Source organism: Thunnus thynnus, chromosome 1 (genome assembly GCF_963924715.1).
Source record: "Thunnus thynnus chromosome 1, fThuThy2.1, whole genome shotgun sequence".
NCBI classification, from domain to species: Eukaryota; Metazoa; Chordata; class Actinopteri; order Scombriformes; family Scombridae; genus Thunnus; species Thunnus thynnus.
The window spans coordinates 12,132,767-12,151,940 of NC_089517.1; the positions used below are offsets into that span (position 1 = coordinate 12,132,767).

General features: G+C 39.5%; 1 long non-coding RNA gene across 1 annotated transcript; it reads left to right on the forward strand.

Annotated features, from left to right (window-relative positions):
* The first annotated feature begins 2,776 nt into the window (after positions 1-2,776).
* LOC137189320 (uncharacterized) lies at positions 2,777-8,919 on the forward strand. Its single transcript, XR_010929608.1, has 2 exons — positions 2,777-2,852; positions 8,387-8,919. It is a non-coding gene; the product is annotated as an uncharacterized lncRNA (long non-coding RNA).
* Positions 8,920-19,174: the final 10,255 nt, after the last annotated feature.

Below are 19,174 nucleotides of genomic sequence, written 5' to 3' on the forward strand. Positions count from 1 at the left end.
GTGAAAATTTAATAAACTTGTGACAACACCAGTGTTATCAGGTACAGCAGACATTTTACAAGATATTTGTTGATCACGCTCAATATCGCTTTAATGTTAGATTTTTAGTTTAGGTCTTCCCCTTACTTAAGAGTTAGTGATGGTGGGCTTCAGGCTGCTACCAGGGCGTCATCCTCTGAGGGGATGAACCAGAGGACGACCGCCACTTAGAACCAGAACCGGAGCAACCCTCCTGCCATCTGGAGAGAGACACACCGAGAGCAGGCTGAGCAGGCAAAAAGCAGGAGAAACTGGTTTCTGGTGAAAACAAGCACCGACACCCGCGGAGACATGAGAGCAGCTGCTCACAAACATCTACGTGTGTTTACAGCAGAGAGCAGGAGGGAGGACAGACGTTTGTGCTGTGACTCTGCTGCTGCTGCAGACGTTCACAGAGCAGTCCCTTTCAGTTTATAATTGTGGTGTTCTTCGTCCGACTAAGTATTGATAACATGCTTAGTATTTTACAAATTTGAGATTTTTATTTGATGACAATGCACTGATACCTGAAAATGAACTAAATGGGTTTTATTTCTATAAAAAAAAAGCAAAACGATGGTATGGGCAGTGGGCTAGTAATAATTGTTACCGTTGCTATTCACAAATATTGATTAAACTGTCCCTAACTCGAATAATAGGTGGTACATTCTCAAATTTAGAGATATTCCCCTTAAGCAGCTTTCCCACCTCGCTAGTCTTATAAAAAGTGACTTCTTTTTTTCTTTCTTTTTTTTTTTTTTTAAGAGGGAGCTCCTGATGTGCGATTATATTCCTTTAAAGCCCTCAGACCAGACTGAAAAGCAGATGAATTTGACATTTCTATTCTTTCTCTTCCCCCTTTCTCATCCGGCAGGACTGGAGACTCATTTGTAAAGCAATAGCGTCATTGTAAATCAAGGCCAACTCTCACACACACACACCTCAGACCAACTTTACACTTAAAGGACCTAAAACTTTCATCACTGAAAAGAGGTGAGTAGGAATGTGATCCTCTTGCCTTTAGGAGAAAGTCTTACTCTGAATCCCAATAGACTAATCTGGAAGACATGGGAAGATTTTGTCTCTCTATGTTAATCTTTAAAAATGTAGTTTTAGATCTTTAAAACATATGTCAAAGAAATAATCCTGTTGTACAAAATCAAGTCATAGCAGATTGTTTTAGATTAATCTCTGGTGTGAGATCTAATCCATGAGCATCACTTGACTGCAAGAGAGCTGTTATAATCCCATATCAAACCAAGGCTGTTAATCTTGTTTCTAACACATGTCCTTTTTCCACTATGTGATCTCATACGATACAAAAGCCTGAACCTACTTCAAGGTGACTCTCAGTGTCATGATGCGAAAATGATTTGAAAATGGATTAGCTGGAGCAGATTGACCCTAAAAAAAATAACAGAAATGATTAAGAGAGGAAGATTTTATTTTCCATTTTGAATGATTTCCTTTGATCCTTAATTTGCTCAAATGTTTTGAACTGTGAGAAATGTAAATGGTTCTGCTAGGGTAAAGTAATCCACAGCTTTCAACACGCACTAACATCAAATCACCCCCACTGCTCAGCTGCAGTCTTTTGGTATTTCACCACGCTCAGTATTCAAAGCATGAACAGCTTTAGATTACCACTCTTTCTGCATGTGAGTGTGTGGGGTTGCATGTGTGTGTATGTGTAACTGCCCTTTTCATCTGCCCTTATTGGTAATCAAGCGACATGGAAATCTCTGCCTGCAGAAGTCAGAAGAGGAAAATGGCTGACTTCACTGGGCCTCGACCCAGCCTCAGCTTCACACTGTGATTTATGTGACTTATTAGCGGGCCCCGACTGGCAGGGCCCATCATCTGAATTATAACTAAGGATTAGGCCCCAGGCTAATGATAGGACCAGGAGGGGAAATTGACCATGTGTTTGGCTGTGGCGCGTTTCCTGTAAACCAGATTACAGAGCACATGCGGAGCCACACAAATATGAGAGACAAGCACACATAGAAATTATGTCTATAAGCACACACAAAGATTAAATACACACATACACACCAGTGCAAAACCACCATATAAAAGATTGGAGGCTGCAGCTGTGCTTAGATTATGAATCTCTATTAACCTTGCCAACCCATCAACTCACTGTTAATGAGGCCAAAGATAACACACACACACACACACACACACAAACTAGTGCATATAAACAGGTGATATTTGTAGTTGGAAAATAAGAAAGAGAATCCAATTGCGTCAACATAAAAAACTAGAAGCTTGAATTCCCATTTATCAAAAGAACAAGCTCTGACTCTTATTATAAAGCAATACATGTGGATACATGGTTGTTACTATATAGACACTGAAACAAAACCTCTTCATGTGTTGTACTGGCAGAAGAGAGAAGATAGATTTGTAATTGTTACAGTTTGCAATGGATGTCTCCAGTTTTTTCTGTACAAAAAAATATTGTTTTACATTGATAACGATGGAGATGTTGCCTTTTTGGGGATTTATTCTCCCAAAATCCGACATTGAGAAATCCCAAGAATAGTTGCCTTCAGATCAATTGATCTGGGAAGGTAGAAACTATTTGTGGAAGCGCCGCTTCCCACAGTCATTGGTTTTAGCTACAGAGCTCTAATTAACATAGCTCGATATTGAGTGTTACCTTAGCCATGATAAATAACACTAGCTTTATCTCACACACTCCTTTTCCCTAATTGAATCAACAGAGAAATTGACATTTTTTTTGTTCTTGCTGAACAGGACTTTCGATTTCTCCCTTGGTCAGATGGTGAGAAAAGCCTTGGGGAGTGAGGTGATCAGACGACCTTGAGGTATAGTACAATGAGATGACCTTGGCTCAGAAATCAGGGAAGAGCAGACAGAGGAAGCATGCGGTTTGAGGTGTGAAGGCTTATAGGATATACTATCACTCTGTGAATCTACTGTATTGACTTCATTACAGTAACGGTTTTCATTAACATTCTAGTGGAATAAAATCATAATCTCTCTCTCTCCCTGGACACCTGGTAGGTTAGTCTGATTTGAACACCTCTATGCATTTCATCCAACTCAGAAAATTGTCTGGTGGCACGAATTAGCCAGTAGTTCCATAAAAAGAATACTTTTTTAATTTCCTAAATAATTGTATGCAATTTTAAACATTTACTTTCAATTTTAGACTGCATATCTAGTGCCAAAACACTCTTCAATCTTTGATTATTAGAAAGCCATTGAAATCAGGCACTCATTTCTTGTCATAGTGCAATTAACAGTCAAAGGAAAAGACCAGATGCCTCTGGCAATTTATAATAGCTCTTAACACCTGCTGAAATTGGATGCAGCTACAATCATTTTCACATAGTTGTTGTGATTTTCCTGATGTCTTTAGGAGATGTTTCAAGATTTGCTTAGGTACAGTTTGCAATATATGTTATGACAGAATTATTTGTAGTATTGTATATCTAACATGCTCTGAATCCTAGAGGCTATTTTACAGGGTGAAATAATTGTAATCCATAACCTATATAACCTAGAAGCTTTAACATGGCTAAATTAGAGACAAAGAAATAGATACAGTATGGCACCATGTGTGGCATTTGTGAGTCACTCTCATGCCAGTAAGATTTCATGAACTCTAATTGTCTGAACTAGGATGCTCTCGAAAACTTGAGGTAAAATCAAGGACCTCACTTAATTTGATGTCTGGATTTGTCATGAGGATCTGCTGCAAATTACAAATAAGGGTAAATTCAGTTAAAAAATAAAAGATACACAACAACATCAGCAACCAATCTTAATGTTGTGGTTGAAGTATTTTGATGGCTTCATGTTTTTGTCTCCTATAGTCTACAGTTTCAGCTTTATAGGGGCCCTCTCTTCCTGTTAAAATGACCGGATTTCTTTACATGTTCTTTAAAACCGCACTGGGATTTAAGTTTCTACAGAGGAGGAACTGTATGCATACTTCACAATATAGGGAATTTCAATCCCAAATTTCTCTCAGATGCAACCTACAATTAGTGGAGTCTTCGGTCACGTAAAGTGGGAAGAGGAGCACCAGTTCAACAACATGCATGGAGTTCCGTTGATGCAGAAGCACAAAATATCTCGAAAGCAGCCAGTGCTAAAATTACAAAGCTTTACAAGGACTGATGCCGCAACAACCTGCTTTTCTCATACTTCTGCCTCAAGATCTGGAAACCGTACAACTATGCACAGGAAATGGGTATTAAACATGGCAGAAGCTGTGCCAACATGGAGTATATAAGCAGCCTCATCTGCATGAAGAGAGGTGACATGGCTGCAATGATAATTTATTTACAATTTAACAGTTGTTACAATACGATAAAAATAATAAGCAAATTCAATCGGGAAATCTGATTGATCAGAGATACATTCTATCTGTATTGATTATTTAGTAATTGCTAACCTTAACACAAGGCAAAATTCAAATACTTTAGGGCATAAATTTTTGGTAATCTCATACTGTTAGCAAAATGTTTAGAAAAAATATACATAGATGCAATTTCATTCTTTAGGAATGTCATGATCTACACTCTCTACCAAAGTGATTTTCTGTCCTCTAATTATGGGCTTGTGTAGCTTTTTAGGTCATTAAGGAGCTGACTTACAGTACAGGTTGAAAGTTTGGACTTCCCATTCCCTTGAATGAGAAAGTGTTGACTGGTACTGTACATAAACAATACCAGCAGGAGTACAATTCATAAATAAATAAAATTGATTTTCTGTAAATACCCTTAAGCAACCACTTCAGATACGAAAAATAAATGACAATAACTTGCAAAGATTATGGGAGAACAGCCAGTTAGAGTCAGCTAAACACATAATAGCAGAAGAACAGATCCACAGACTTACTTACTCTAGAGACAAGAAAGAAAAATTGAAACAATTACATTTCATGAACAGTCAACTGAAATCATAAAACATGAAAAAATGGGTATATTAACAAATGAAAAACAAAAACTATTCCAAAAACATTGGTAACATTTTAGAGCATCTGCCTCATTAATCTGAAATATTACATATCACATGTACTGGACAACACAGTGTTTAGGCTAGTAGAAGTTTCAGTTTATTAACCTGAGGATGGTACACAGATGCTATGTTCCACCCTGTGTTTGACTCTGATCTCAGTCTAAACTTTACTCATGTTTCCATGATGTGTGCCTCAGAGGAAAGAGGCCCAATCTCCTCTGTAGAAGCCACAAAGCCTAAACAGATTCTCTTTTTTTTCCACTGAGAATAGTGATAGACAGACGCATCATGCAACCATACACATACACATGTATACAGTGCATATGCATTCACATGGAAACATTGTGTACATACTCTCTCCTTCTCTCTCTCGCTCTCTCTCTCTTTCTCTCTGTCTCTCTCTCTCTCTCTCTCTCTCACACACACACACACACAAACACACACACAAACACACAAACACAGATGGCCTTGTGGAAGCTTTTATTGATTGGGCTGCAGGACAGAGGGAGGACACAGCAGTGGAAAAATACATGCCAAAACAATTTCCTAGACAGCTGGCCTTAAACAGCCAGTCAACTGTCTTAACCTATTAGGAAAAGGTGTGGCTAACAGATACATTTGGCCCTTATACTTGGCACTGTTATTCATTCATTCTGTTATTCATTCATACTCTTCAGGATAACTTTTTCAGACAGTCTTTAGACAGATAACGCATGACAAGACACAGGACTGCCTCAGTCAGTGAGCTCAGGCTAGAAATCACACTCCAGCTCCAGGTTTGATGTTTGGCAGCACCCAGGCTGCCAGTATGTAATCTATCATAGACAGACTACCTACATTAGGGAGTGCCTGGCTAGGGTGAGGGGCAGTGGATAGAGACTTGCAAGCACTGGCATGGAGCAAAGATGTGGCCTGGTTTGCCTCATTGAAGTGTGCAGCAGACAGATCAAAACTCCAGTGTGCATGCATGAAAACAAAATAAAGACGAAGAGACTCAAAGGCTGTGCCTGTTACTGCAAAGGGATGAAGGGGTCTGTGTTTAAGATGGGTTGCCACGCCTTTGCTGTTTGTTGGTGAATTACTCTTCTCTAATTCCTCTCAAGTGGCACAGCAAGATCAAATAGTCATCCACTATAATAACATCAATGGCCATTAAACAAGACCAGTGATTAGGTCTGGGAGCCATGTGGGATATATTTCTAAACAAGTCATCAGACTTTTCTCCATCTCACAGGATAGCCTTGTATCTGCTGAACTCTCACCTATCAACACATTTCCTGCATGCATATCCAAACTGCACAGGGAAGTCATTACACCCCTCAGAGAAGCTAAGTGTAGTACTTAACGTGCAAGGAAAAGCCAACCTTTAAAGGTTATATTTAGTCTCCATGGTCTGGTAACTTCTTTTATGTTCCCCAGACTCAATCATAAACACACTTCTGAGTCCCACAATAGTTGGTGGAATTGAAACGTGGACCATTATGGTTCAATTTGCTCAAAAATCCTGAAATATCTCAGCAAACCCCAAACTAACCAAATTAGTTTGGGAGGGTTTAATTCATCATAAGAGATAAAAGTTTGAAACCTATTTGCTAAAACTTAATTGCATTACTTCATTTCTCAGATTTGTAAGTGAAATTTCATCAGATTACGTAACCTGTCTTGTCCATACTCTACTCCAAAATGAGCACAACTGACACCTCCCACAAAGTGCCGTGATAGGCCTAAAAGTCGACCTTTTTCAAGTTTTATACTGTATCATCTTCACTTCCTTTCCCCCCCTAAAACCAATGTTCTCTGAAATCAGTGAGCAACATTTTACCCAGGCAGTGTGCTTTCCATATGCTTAGAGACTCTGACACCAAGGATGCAATTTAATTAAGCAAGGCTTCAAACACAATCTAAACAAACAGGGAAGCTACAAACAAACAACAAGTCCAATTACAGCAATGTTAATATGCAGGGCCAAGCAGCATTAGGCTACCATGAGAGTGGGAGCGAATGGGAGGAGGAGGAGGAGGAGGAAGAGGAGGAGGAGGAGGAGCAGGGTCTAGCTGCTTTGATCCATGTTTGGAGATCTGACACTAACACTGCTGCTTAGTTCAACGGGGATTCGTATTAGCCAGAGAAGAAACGGTCCTGTTGGTAATCAAAGCACTTCCTTCAGTGCTACAATCCAAGAAATCCTTTACTCATAATAGTCAAAAATATCAGAGAGAAATTGCATCAGAATCCTGAGGCTGTTACATATTTGCAGAGGGACCAAAAAAAATCAATCCAGATTGAGTTTCAAATTCTGCTATTATGTGACAATCACAACAGATGGAGGTAAGGTAGTTTTCCTGAATCCCTTTCTTTATGGGGTAACACTATGTACTCAGCTCTTATTGATCCTAGTACACCTGCCCTTGAACTGGTAATGGCTTCATGGAATTGCCTGTATAATATTCTTTACCTTTAAAAGGGGATCCACTGGTATTGTCCTATACACCATTGTCCAACAGGCCAGAGGTGTATTGATTCTTCTGATTGGATGGCAGGGTTTAGAGCTGCAGGGAGGGAATCCTGTGATCTATGTTCTTTACAGTTGTATTGTACAACATTCAGTACATACAGGCGCAAACACACACACACACACACACACACACACTCACACATACACACACAGATACATACACAAGCTGCACAAAAGTATTCCCTAGGAGAGAGCAGAGAGAGATGTGATGTGATATTCGAGTGCAATGTTATCTTATAAATGAAACAATCGCAGCTAGGTTGCTGGGTGATATTGGGTTATCTTAGTGCCACAGGCCATGTCAAACTGTGCCATTACCCGACAATGGTGCAAATCAGCAGCGCATAGTATATGAAAACTGCCCCGAGCTACGTCTACCAAAGTATTGACCCAAACATGAATTGCATGTGTGTCACTGACACTCAGGCTTACATGCGTATGAGTGTGTCTGCCTCTTTAAATTCCGTGTGTTGTATTTGTATTTGTGTGTGTTCTCCTTGGATATGTAGGCCAAGTGTGTAAGCATGTTGTGACATTTTGAATTACAGATAACCCAACGTTAACGAATAATATGTTGTTGTTGTTTTTTTGGCAAACTAATTTAAATCTTAAAGCTTCCAAATTTCAATGTGTGTATCTGTATCTGTGTGTGTGTGTGTGTGTGTGTTTGTGTGTGTGTGAGAGAGAGAGAGTACATGTTGTGGCCTTTTTAAAAATGGGGAGTGAGGATGTGTGACATGTATAGAATGTATCAACCCTGCATGTTGCCACTTTATTATATGCACATAATCCAACAAACCCACCTGGACACCCTGTGCAGATACATTCTTATCCTTGTTTCTTTCTCTCTCACAGTTGGAGATTGTCATATCGTAGCAAGTTGCACCAAGGACTCTGCACAGCAGGAGAGGAAACTCTAAACTCTGTTTCAATCGACTGTCCAACTGTAGCTCCATCAGCGCTTCTTTGTCTGGCATTGAGGACACAAATTTAAATTTGGTTGCACAGAAACACTGGTCAGAAATGAAAAGCATGAGCTAATAGACTGAGATGAATGCCTTGCTTTTTAGGCTTAGAAATGGAAGCATAGCTTTTTCTTTTCTCTCTGACTTATTGAAAAGCTGTCTTTTCCCTACATCTTTCTCACATATACCCATACATACATTCACATACACATATACACACATACACACACACACACACAGACACAAACATATCTCCACACCTTTCACTGTTCCTATGACCTCGCAATGTTTGTGTACAGTGTTCATGTGGGAGCCAGTGCTACAAGGTAGCCCATATATAGGTGAGAATGGTTCATAAGGCTCACAATGCCGTCTGACCCTAGAAAGTGCAAACTACTAAAAAGAAAAAAAAAAAAAACACAACACACAAATCTAAACAGACAGTCCATGACAGGCCACTATGCACACTACACTTTATTTATTTAATCCATCTTTCTTTCATGAAGAATCTCTTTCTGTTTATGATTTTAAAACATTGATAGCTTGGTTGCATTTGCAGATGTTGCAGGGAAAGATTTTCCTTATTTTTAGACAAGGGAGCTCAAAAGAAAGCTCATTCCTCATACTATCATTAATCTACATATTTGTCTCCTGCTAATTAGAGGGCTAGTGAATTCTTTATTAACTGGACCAAAATTCAGCTGACAAAATGAATAAGGTGAAAGGCAATTACCAAATCCAAATGTGAAAAAAACATGGTTAATGTGATGACAGACAGGCAGTGAAATTAGTTAAACAAACCCAAACAGGCTGAGGCAGGTTGTTTGTAATTGGCAATAAGACATTGGCAACAGGTGATCAAGGAGAAACAGATTACAAGCAGGTAATAGGCAAACAGGCCCAGGTAGCAGCTAGACAGACAACTTGGTTACTTAAAGTGCCTTTAGATTGTACAAAAACCACGATCGTGTAAGTTCATTGCATGTCACACTGTGCGAGATGGTTCTAATAAAATCTTGGTCGCAATCTGTGTCAGACTGTATCAATTTGAAGCATGACAGATTGTGCAGTGAATGTGGTGAATCTTAGTGCTACAATGTAAATAGAAAAAGTATATGAGGGCAGAGGCACATCATCAGCTCGTGTTATATCTGTGTCGCTTTTATGTTTTGAAAATGCAGCAAAATAACAAGCAAGCTTTGGCCATAGTACTGTCACTTCTATCCATATCCACAACCTATTGAGGGTTTTTGATGCATGGACAGATTGGTTTGTGCAGAGCCCCGGAGGGGCCACAGAGTGAAAAAATACATATATCAAGGCCGTGTTTTACTACATCAAGTGTTCGAAATGTTATTGCGTGGGCAGGAGATATAATTTATTCCCACATTTTGGTTAATTTGTGTGCACGTGATTTGTGTGCACGAGGTTTATATACAGAGAGCCAGCCTTTCTCCCCGAAGTATGAAGTGCAATGTGCCTGCTTCAATTCATTCATCATCCTGTTAGAATCAGAATCTCTTTATTTTCCAAGTGCATTTTATATACTAGGAATTTATACTCTGCATCCTATTCTTAACCATCCTATTATATGTTATACTAGCCTATATACCCATCGTAACTATTTAGGAGCAGTGGGCAGCCACAGTCTGACACCCGATACTTGAAGTAGGTGCACTGCATTTCATGCATGGAGAAAGGCTGGTCTGTTGTGCTGGCTCTCTGTATATACACTTATCTTGTCCGCATGCAATAGCATTTTGAGCGCTAGATGTAGTAAAACATGATCTCAATGTATATATATTTTTATCTCTATGGCCCCTCCGGGGCTCTGTAGGTTTGTGTGTGTGCATGTGTTTTTTTCCTTAACTTTATTTAAAAATGGAGCTTATGAAATGTTATGCGGGATGGTGTAGTCTGCGTAATTTAATGTCATATTCTCATTGGTTAGTTTGTAGATGTGGGTGGTAGCAGCAATCTCATTGTGGGAATTTGGTCATAAATTTCTGACATTGTCAGAATTTTGCCTGTCTTTGGTCAGCAAAGCTCCAAATCAGACATTGGTGAGCATGTTTCATAGTGCAATCTAGTACCACTGTTTTACTGTTTCTCTCATTATTGTCAATTTTTGTCTTAGACAGCTCAAAATTGCATAGTGTAAAGGCGCCTTTAGACAGTCTGACAAAGACTGTCTGAAAACGTACCTATAGATACACTGGGTTTGATGAGAAGTAGCTGGGTAGGCAGGTGACTGGGTCAGGTGATCTCTAGGCATGATCTGATATCACCGTGTTGTTCCTACAATGTCATAATTAATGTTGCTCCAGGACCATCACTGCAAATGGCCAATCACGTTGTGATGTCATAGCTTTGCGACTCAGGGTAAAAACACTGGAAAATACAAAAGTGCTGCTCCTTGCCTGCTCACACACATACTGTATGCAGTGGGGAACAGACGGTAAGCATTAAAAATACTTTCTTTAATAATACGATAGGACATTTTAATCCTGAGCTCAATCTTTTAATAAATGCCTTTTCCCAGGATTAACTTGTATGTTTGTCCAGGGCCATCATATTATAGTTGGTCCTGGGCCATCATATGAATGTTTCTCCTATGCCATCATATGAAAGTTTTCATATTTATTTAAGACATCTGTTTTAAACTTAACAAAACATTTTCTTTTATTACAGATTTTCCAGAGGACCAGAGTAGAGAGCTTGTGAGACACCAGGGAAGACGGCTGTGGATGGAGTGTCGCTCACCTCGGATGGTTTTGCTGGGGTTTCACATGTCTGCTTTCTGAGTCCTTAACTGTACCTACCAAGACTTGCTTTCACAGCGAAATGATACACTCACCATCCACACCTGAACAATCTAATGTAATCCTATACAACGGCTCTGCAATAAATTCTACCTTTTTGAAGCTTATACACATTTTGTTCACCCTGAAGGGGTGGACAAAATATTAGGAACTGTTTTCAATATAATGCACTCCAGCACACCACCCACTACAACCTTAATAATAAAATAAGCAGAATTATCAACTTTCTGACAATGTCAACAAAAACAGAAAATGAATTTAAGCATTGTCTTTTATTTTACAAGATGATTAGAAGAGATAGTTAATCTTTGTACAGCTGATGTACAAATGTATTAATTCTATTTTTCTCATATGAACCCCTGTCTTCTTCAGAATAAATAAAGGTAAACTCTCTCTTTGCTGAAATTTTCATTCACTTTTTCCTGCTAACAAGGTAAGTACTGCAATAGCTCCCATATCCTGTAGATAGTGACAAAGGGAATGCTCTGATATAATTTTATGAAATTTGAGGAATTTTAAACAGTGAATATAATCTTCACCCTTTGATTGGATGTAAGGCTTAATGTTGCTTTCAAAACTCCGCTTTGTTTTGCATATTCGTGAATGCAACATCACTAAGTGTGATCACTTTCTGCATACTTACAGGATTACTCATTTAGGTGAAAGATGTTTATTTGATAATGTCAGGTATGTTATGAAGTGAACAACTAATACTGGCAATTGTACTCCGATCTTCAAGATTCATTATGGTAAGATATTCTGGTAGAAGGCTAAGGCTGGCAATGTTTAATTTACTGGAAGTGAAATGTGGCAAAAGAGCCCAAATTCAGACTTTCTTAACCCTATCTGGGCTTCACCAGACCCATATATACTGTCAAGTGAATTATTGCAAGTCACACAGCTGAGTTTAGTTTACATTATTTCTAGTTGACATTGTGGGTGTATGTGATGTGCTGTGTTTAGCTATGTATTTTGTATTTTGTATGGTGTGTTCTGAGTGTTTTTTTTTGTTGTTGTTTTTGTTTTTTGCTGTTTGTTGTATGCTTTTTGTCGGGGACTACAGATGCAAATTAGCTTCAAGCTAACTCTGGTGCAGTGCATCTTTAATGTTTCAAACTGCACACAGTCTCATTCAATAAATAAATAAATCAGACAATTTGAATGTTTTTGTTTTTTTGTACTGTGTTCAGAGGACTCACCTCAAACTGAACTGATAACCTACAGTTCCTTTACAAGACAGTTTCAAAATGCCTTAATGTGAAAATTCTAAATTACAATAAATTATTTGTGTACTTACTGCAAATGCATTGCATCAGGGTTGCTGCACACTTTTTGAGATAAATTTAATGTTTTTTAAGACCTCAACAGAGAACATTTAATACCTTTTTCACAGCAAAACAAATGCACATTAGGGCTGAGCTTTATGTTTGAAATCAACTTGACAAGATTAATAGGGATATTTTTCAGGATATTTTTGCATTTCCATTTAACGATCATGTGTAAAATCTTATAAAGTAATCAAATTAATGGCAAATGTGATGAACTGTGTCCCACGCTTTACGCTTTTCAGACAAGACTCTTGTGTTAAAAAAAAGCATTTTAATTTAAAATTTAAATTTTAGTTACAGTTCATGTGGAATTATTAATTTTAACAACATCATGTAAAACAATTAGGCTGTTCTGCTCGTTCTCACACTCACAGAGTAGGCTATAGTAAATTCTCCACATTAAGACACATACACGTTACAGTTTATTGTCCTTCATCCACTTTAAAGGTCCAGTGTGTAGGATTTAGTGGCATCTAGGAGTGAGGTTGCAGATTGCAACCAAATGAATAACCTCCCCCTCACTCTCTCCTTCAAAGCATGTCGGAGAACCTATGGTGGCCACGAAACTCATGGCCCTCTCTAGAGCCTTTGTTTAGTTTGTCCGTTTTGGGCTACTGTAGAAACATGGTGATGCAACATGGTGGCCTCCGTGGAAAGGGACCCGCTGCCTATGTAGATATAAAGGGCTCATTCTAAGGTAACAAAAACACAACAATTCTTATTTTCATGGGATTATACACTAATTAAAACATACTTATTAATATTGTATTCAATGTCTGCCAAGTCTGTTCTGCTAAATGCCACTAAATTCTACACACTGACCCTTTAATGATTAACGATTAAATCTGTAAACACCAGCTAAATGGTCACCAAATTAAAAGTCCATTCCTCTCCTACATGTCGCATATTGACTGTTGCCGCTCCACACTAAAAACATTGTTATCCAGATTCTTGCAACTATCAGAAATAACAGAGGACTTTGTGTCTTCTCTGAAACCCCCTGGCTAACTGTCTTTAGCTTAGCATCATCACTGTACTGTTTTGTGTACTTCTTTAATCCTGTTACCTTCATGAAAGCAGGTGCCGTGTGGAGAACCAATCAAAACGGCTAACTCTTCAGGGTGGGAAGCTGTTAAGTAAAGCCTGTGTAAAAATGGCAAGATGGTCACATGAACTTCATTTTTTATTTGTAAAATTGAACTAATAAGCGTTACACTGACCCACAGATGTAGTTTTACTTCTTTTTGGGACAACACTTGTAGTTTTCTCAGGCTGGTTAGCAGCTCCTCCATCTGGACTACTGCTAATGCAATGCCACTGACACACTTTGAACTTAGCCTGTTAGCACCTGCTACCGCCAATGTTACTTAGGACAATGCATAAAACAGCTTGCAAAGCTGTATCTACAGAACAGTGTGAAAGTTAATCAAGGATCACTCTTTCTTCTTAGTTACAGTTTCTTCTCTGAAGCTCTCAGCTCTCAGGGAAACCACCGCTTATGTTTGGCCATCTTAGTATTATCTTTTATATTGGCATTTCCATTGTGCACGACCGAGAATATACTCTTGCAGTGTATGCAGAACGTAGCATTTTTGTTGCCGGGTACTTTACAAAGGAAGAAGTAGGCCTCCTGGAGCTCTTTAGAAAAGACTGACTCTCTCTTTGGCATGATAGCTAACTGTTAGCATACTGACAGGTTCTGTCAGAGAGAGCCACAAGCTTCATAGGCTAGCAACAGCCTTGACAATGTGACATTGATTGATTGACACACATACAGAGAAATCAGTGTTGAATTCAGATCCGCGGTGCATTGTTTATTTTTTTAATATTGGTTTAGGTAATCATGAGTGGGACAGAATGTGACAAATGTTTATGTAAGTGCTGAAAACAAGTATAATGTTATAATTATTATTTCAATTGTGGTGAAAACCAGGACAATATGGCAGTGGATATGGCAGGATTTGGAACACCCAGCTTGAAACCGCGACGATCCCGGACAAACTGAGACATCTGGTCACCAGAGTCTTACCAAAGGCTGGCCATGCGAAACTAACGAGGTTAGAGCTTCACGTATCCATGGGAAAAGGCATATATTAAAAAATGTATTTTGGGATTAAAATGTCCTATCTTATTATTAAAGAAAGTATTTTAATGCTTACCTTCTGTTCCCCACTGCATACGTGTGAGCAGGAAAGGAGCCGCTCTTTTGTATTTTCTGGTCTTTTTCCCCCCGAAGTAGCAAAGCTATGACATCACAACAACGCGATTAGTCAGTTGCAATGATGGTCCTGGAGCAACATTAGTTATGATGTCATAGGAACAACACCAAAACAGCAATATAAGATCATGCAATCTCTAGAGGAGGGAAAGTCAGTGAGGGCAAATAGAGGGCAGCTGAAGCAGGACAGGATATGTGAAATTCCAGAGCAGACACACTAGGAGTAGGAAGAGAAAGATGGAGGAGATGGAGGTTCAAGGGCATGGACAATCAAGGCTACACAGACAGGACAGGCTAACCATCACATGGGGACCCAAGGACAATCCAAGACAGGCTTGACTCACAAGGCATGACGTATAGGAAGAGTATGCATGCACTAATGCAGATGTAAGGCCGGTAGGTCTCAATCCAGAGAGGCAGGTTGTACTGCAAGTGGATAACCACTCCTCTTGCCAAAGGTTTTAACTACAGGTAATGACTTATGTGGAGGATAGGTCAAGACAAACTGAAACTGTAGCTCAACAGATGTAGGGCTCTATAAGAGGAAACGCTTTGTAGAGGAAACATGAAATGTGTCTGGTAGAGAGACTGGAGCAGACTCTGAAAGAATGATAGATAGATATAGAATCATACTGATGGACAGAACAGACAGGCTCTGTAACAGCTGCGAAGCAGGTATGGGCATCAACTTTCAGGTTGAGGTTGAGGTGAAGAAAAAGATTCATGCTCAGACAGAGAGGCAGAAGCAGACGGAGGCTCATGTTGCTTAAACTTAAACAGTTTCAGGCTGAGGTTCAGAGCCAAAAAAGAGAAGCAGAAACAGGCTCATGCTCAGGCAGAGGGACAGGTTAAAGCTCAAACTCAGATAGAGAGAAAGATTCGTGCTCGTGCCCAGACAGACAAACAGGAATAGACTGGATGCGAGACATGGGAAGTCTTTCTGACACAGAGACACATCCAGGTTTAGACTGTGACTTAGAGGCTGCTTTTGGCTCTGATACAGAGAGAATGTACAGTACTTGAAAGACCTCACTGCTGAGGACCAAAGGAACTGAGTTTTTTGGCATCTGAACATTGGGAAAAATAAAACTTATGTGGAATACACATCCACACATGATCCGAATGCAGAAGTTTTCTCGGTTCCTCTATATTTTCCTTAGAAATCTGTACAAGATGCAATACAAAGGTAATGCCTCTGTAAAATATATCAATTAGGTATGATCTTTTGTTTATACACACTAAGAATGATTTGTGCTGCCATTTAAACAACCTGTCACTTGTCTTCACAGAGGCAGCTCTATAAATGTTGGCTACTGTAGGCTCATCTCTAAGATTACTGCCTCTCTTTCTCCCTCATTTTACCATGTGTTGCCTTGGCTCACTCTGAGCCCTTTGGGCTCTGCTGTACTTTAATATTTATAAAAACAATTTCAAGTGACATGTTGCCTCTATTTTAACCAAGACAGGATGGCCTCAGGTACAGCCAGGCAAATGGATCCCAATATGTGCAAAACAAGCTTACATCAACTGGAGAGCTGCCCATGCAGGCGCTATCTGAGTGGAAAAAAGAAGTCCGTTGTGAATAATTCTGAAGAAATGCTTTCATTAGTTTGGCTAATATTCTTCCAAATATAAATAATAGTTTTGCAATATACTACCTTCAACACTGTAGACATGATTGAATTGTTCCTATTTATATTGTATACTCCATGTGCTGACATGTTGCCAACATCAATAACAAATGATTGTAATTATAAAGCCAGAGCGTGGGTTGTCCATTTTGCATAGGCACCCTGACATGGATCACATGCATGTAATGGTTTTTGTGAATAATTAATCCGCTTTGCTGCGCTGTCCCTAGAATACTAAATATTAAGAGTCATCTGAAGTGCTATTAGGAACCAATAGTATCTGTAGCACAGCCAAATGAATATATAATTACTCAACATTTCAAATGTTGTCCACAGAATCATCCAAGCGTTAGCATATTCCCTATCTGTACGTTCTCTATGCATCCATCAACAATGACACACATATACAGTACGCGTACACAGTAGTTAATGCTGAGACCAGTTGAGTGATCTGTCATGTGTTTGTGTTGTGGGTAAATGGAGTTCTGTGTTGTTCAGGCAGGCGTGCTCACTCACTGCTGCTCCTGCGTCTCCCTAGGCTCTGTTTCTAACCACTGCCACAGAAACACATCAATCATCTCTCAAGGCCAGACACTTCGATGGACATGGAATATTGATATGGCTTTTAAGATGTGGGGCATGAATATGATCTCTGACACCTATCTGCCTTGCTTTGCAGCTGTTCTACATATAGCTGCAGAATTATTGGTGGAACTGCGTGTGGAGTATTTATTTTAAGGAAACTTATAGCTGGTGCACTGAAACACTAGACGGGTAGTTTTAAGTGAGGAGCAGTAGGAGCTTATTCAAGGCAGGAGGAGCCTCTGAGGTAAAAAAAAAAAAAAAAAGTCTTCATGCACAGTGTTAATATCTCAAATGTTTATGACATTTGTCATTATGACAAAGATTTTCTTTTCAGATCATTTCTTGTTTCCCTGACAATGAATGGACAGGCAAAGTGAGTTGAAGTGTTTGGTGCGTCTTTCTAGGTATATGGCTATCATATGTGTATTTTTGTATGCGTACAAATGTGTGTCACTGCTCCACAATTAACTGGTGAATGGAAACTTCTCCCTGAAGACGTCTCCTCATTACCTGCTGTGTGTACTTTGAGCTCTCCCACAGTCTCCTCAACTGGAAAAAGAAATGTCATCGTCACCATAAATAACAACCCCCCCTCCCCACTTTCACCTGGCAGTCATAGCGTGCTTTCTGCAGCTCTCCATGCATGAGGATTTACTGCTTTATATATATCATTTAAGAATCCATTTAAATCAACTCCCTTTATGTTCAGGCAGAAGAAAGATGGCTTGGTGTATATATCTCTGCATGTGCAGGAGGACATCTTGTTGCATAAATAAAATTTGACTTCTGTGCATGTGTGTATATATATCTAAATATTTGCCAGGTGGTCTTTTGTTAAGGTCACTCCACATGTCTGTTGGTCTAGTTGGATTCAAGAAATCAAATCTAGCTTAACACACTTTCTATAAAATGCAATGTAGCATAACAATATCACTTTATAATATTACAGCATATTTCAAAACATTTATCAGTAAAAACGGTGTGTATTGAAGAGCTCCTTATTATTGCATTGACAGATACTTTATACATGCAATCATGTAAACACACATAAACACATTTGTACTGCCATAAATGTTGAATTCTATGATGGCTACTGCCTCCCTCACAATGATCAGTGGAGAAAATTTCTTCCTTTGCCTGACAGCAAAAATGGATCTCATCCAAAAATATGGTATCTCCCACCATGCTGAGCAGTAAAAAGGGAGAGTTTGCAAAGTTCAAACAATGTGCTTCGGGTGAGAGCACAGCAGTTAAAGAGGCAAAAGTGTGATGGATTTTGTACATTAAAAAAATCCATTATATTTCTCCGGAGGACAGGCAGAATTTGGTCTGACTTTTTTAGGCATTAGAGCCAGTGTGCGAAATACCCAGTGGCAATCGGGGGTCCCCCCTACCTAGTGCTCCAATGTTATGCCAAAGTCTCAAAGACTCAATAGGAAATATACAAGATTTCATGGACGCAAGCCAAAGCAATCAACTAGGTTATACACACTTTGCCAACACTACAAACATTACCAAGGCTAATATCGTTAACACTAAGGCCACTCACACAACTACACAACCACGTAACAACTATGCCCTTCAACAGGATCCACAGAGCACACTCGTCTATCTCTCTCTAACCCAACACACACACACACACACACACACACACACACACTGAAACCCAGCACATGCATTTTTGTGTGTCGCTGTACAACTTTTGACCTTCTGCACAGCAGGTCCATCACAATTCAGTCACAGCAAACATAGGCTAGAGATCAAAAAACATTCCTGGTATCCAAGAAGAGGAGAGACGATGTCCTGCTTAAATCCAGGTTCTCACGAATGGCACTGGATCAAATTTATCCAAAGAGGGTCCATTTAGGTCCACAAACAAAAGTGAAAACAGGCTCTCTTCATGCAACCTGTTGCAACTCTGGCTTGCTGTGTCATTTACAGTGGAAATTCCTCTCTCACGCCCAGCAGACGTGGGGAGGTAAGTGCGACTTGCTATGCATAGTCTCTCCAGTGTTTCGCCCTGTAGTGTGCCCTGCAGTTTCCATTCTCTAAACTGCTCCACACTCCACAGCCTCCCTGGCTGGTTCCCCTAGC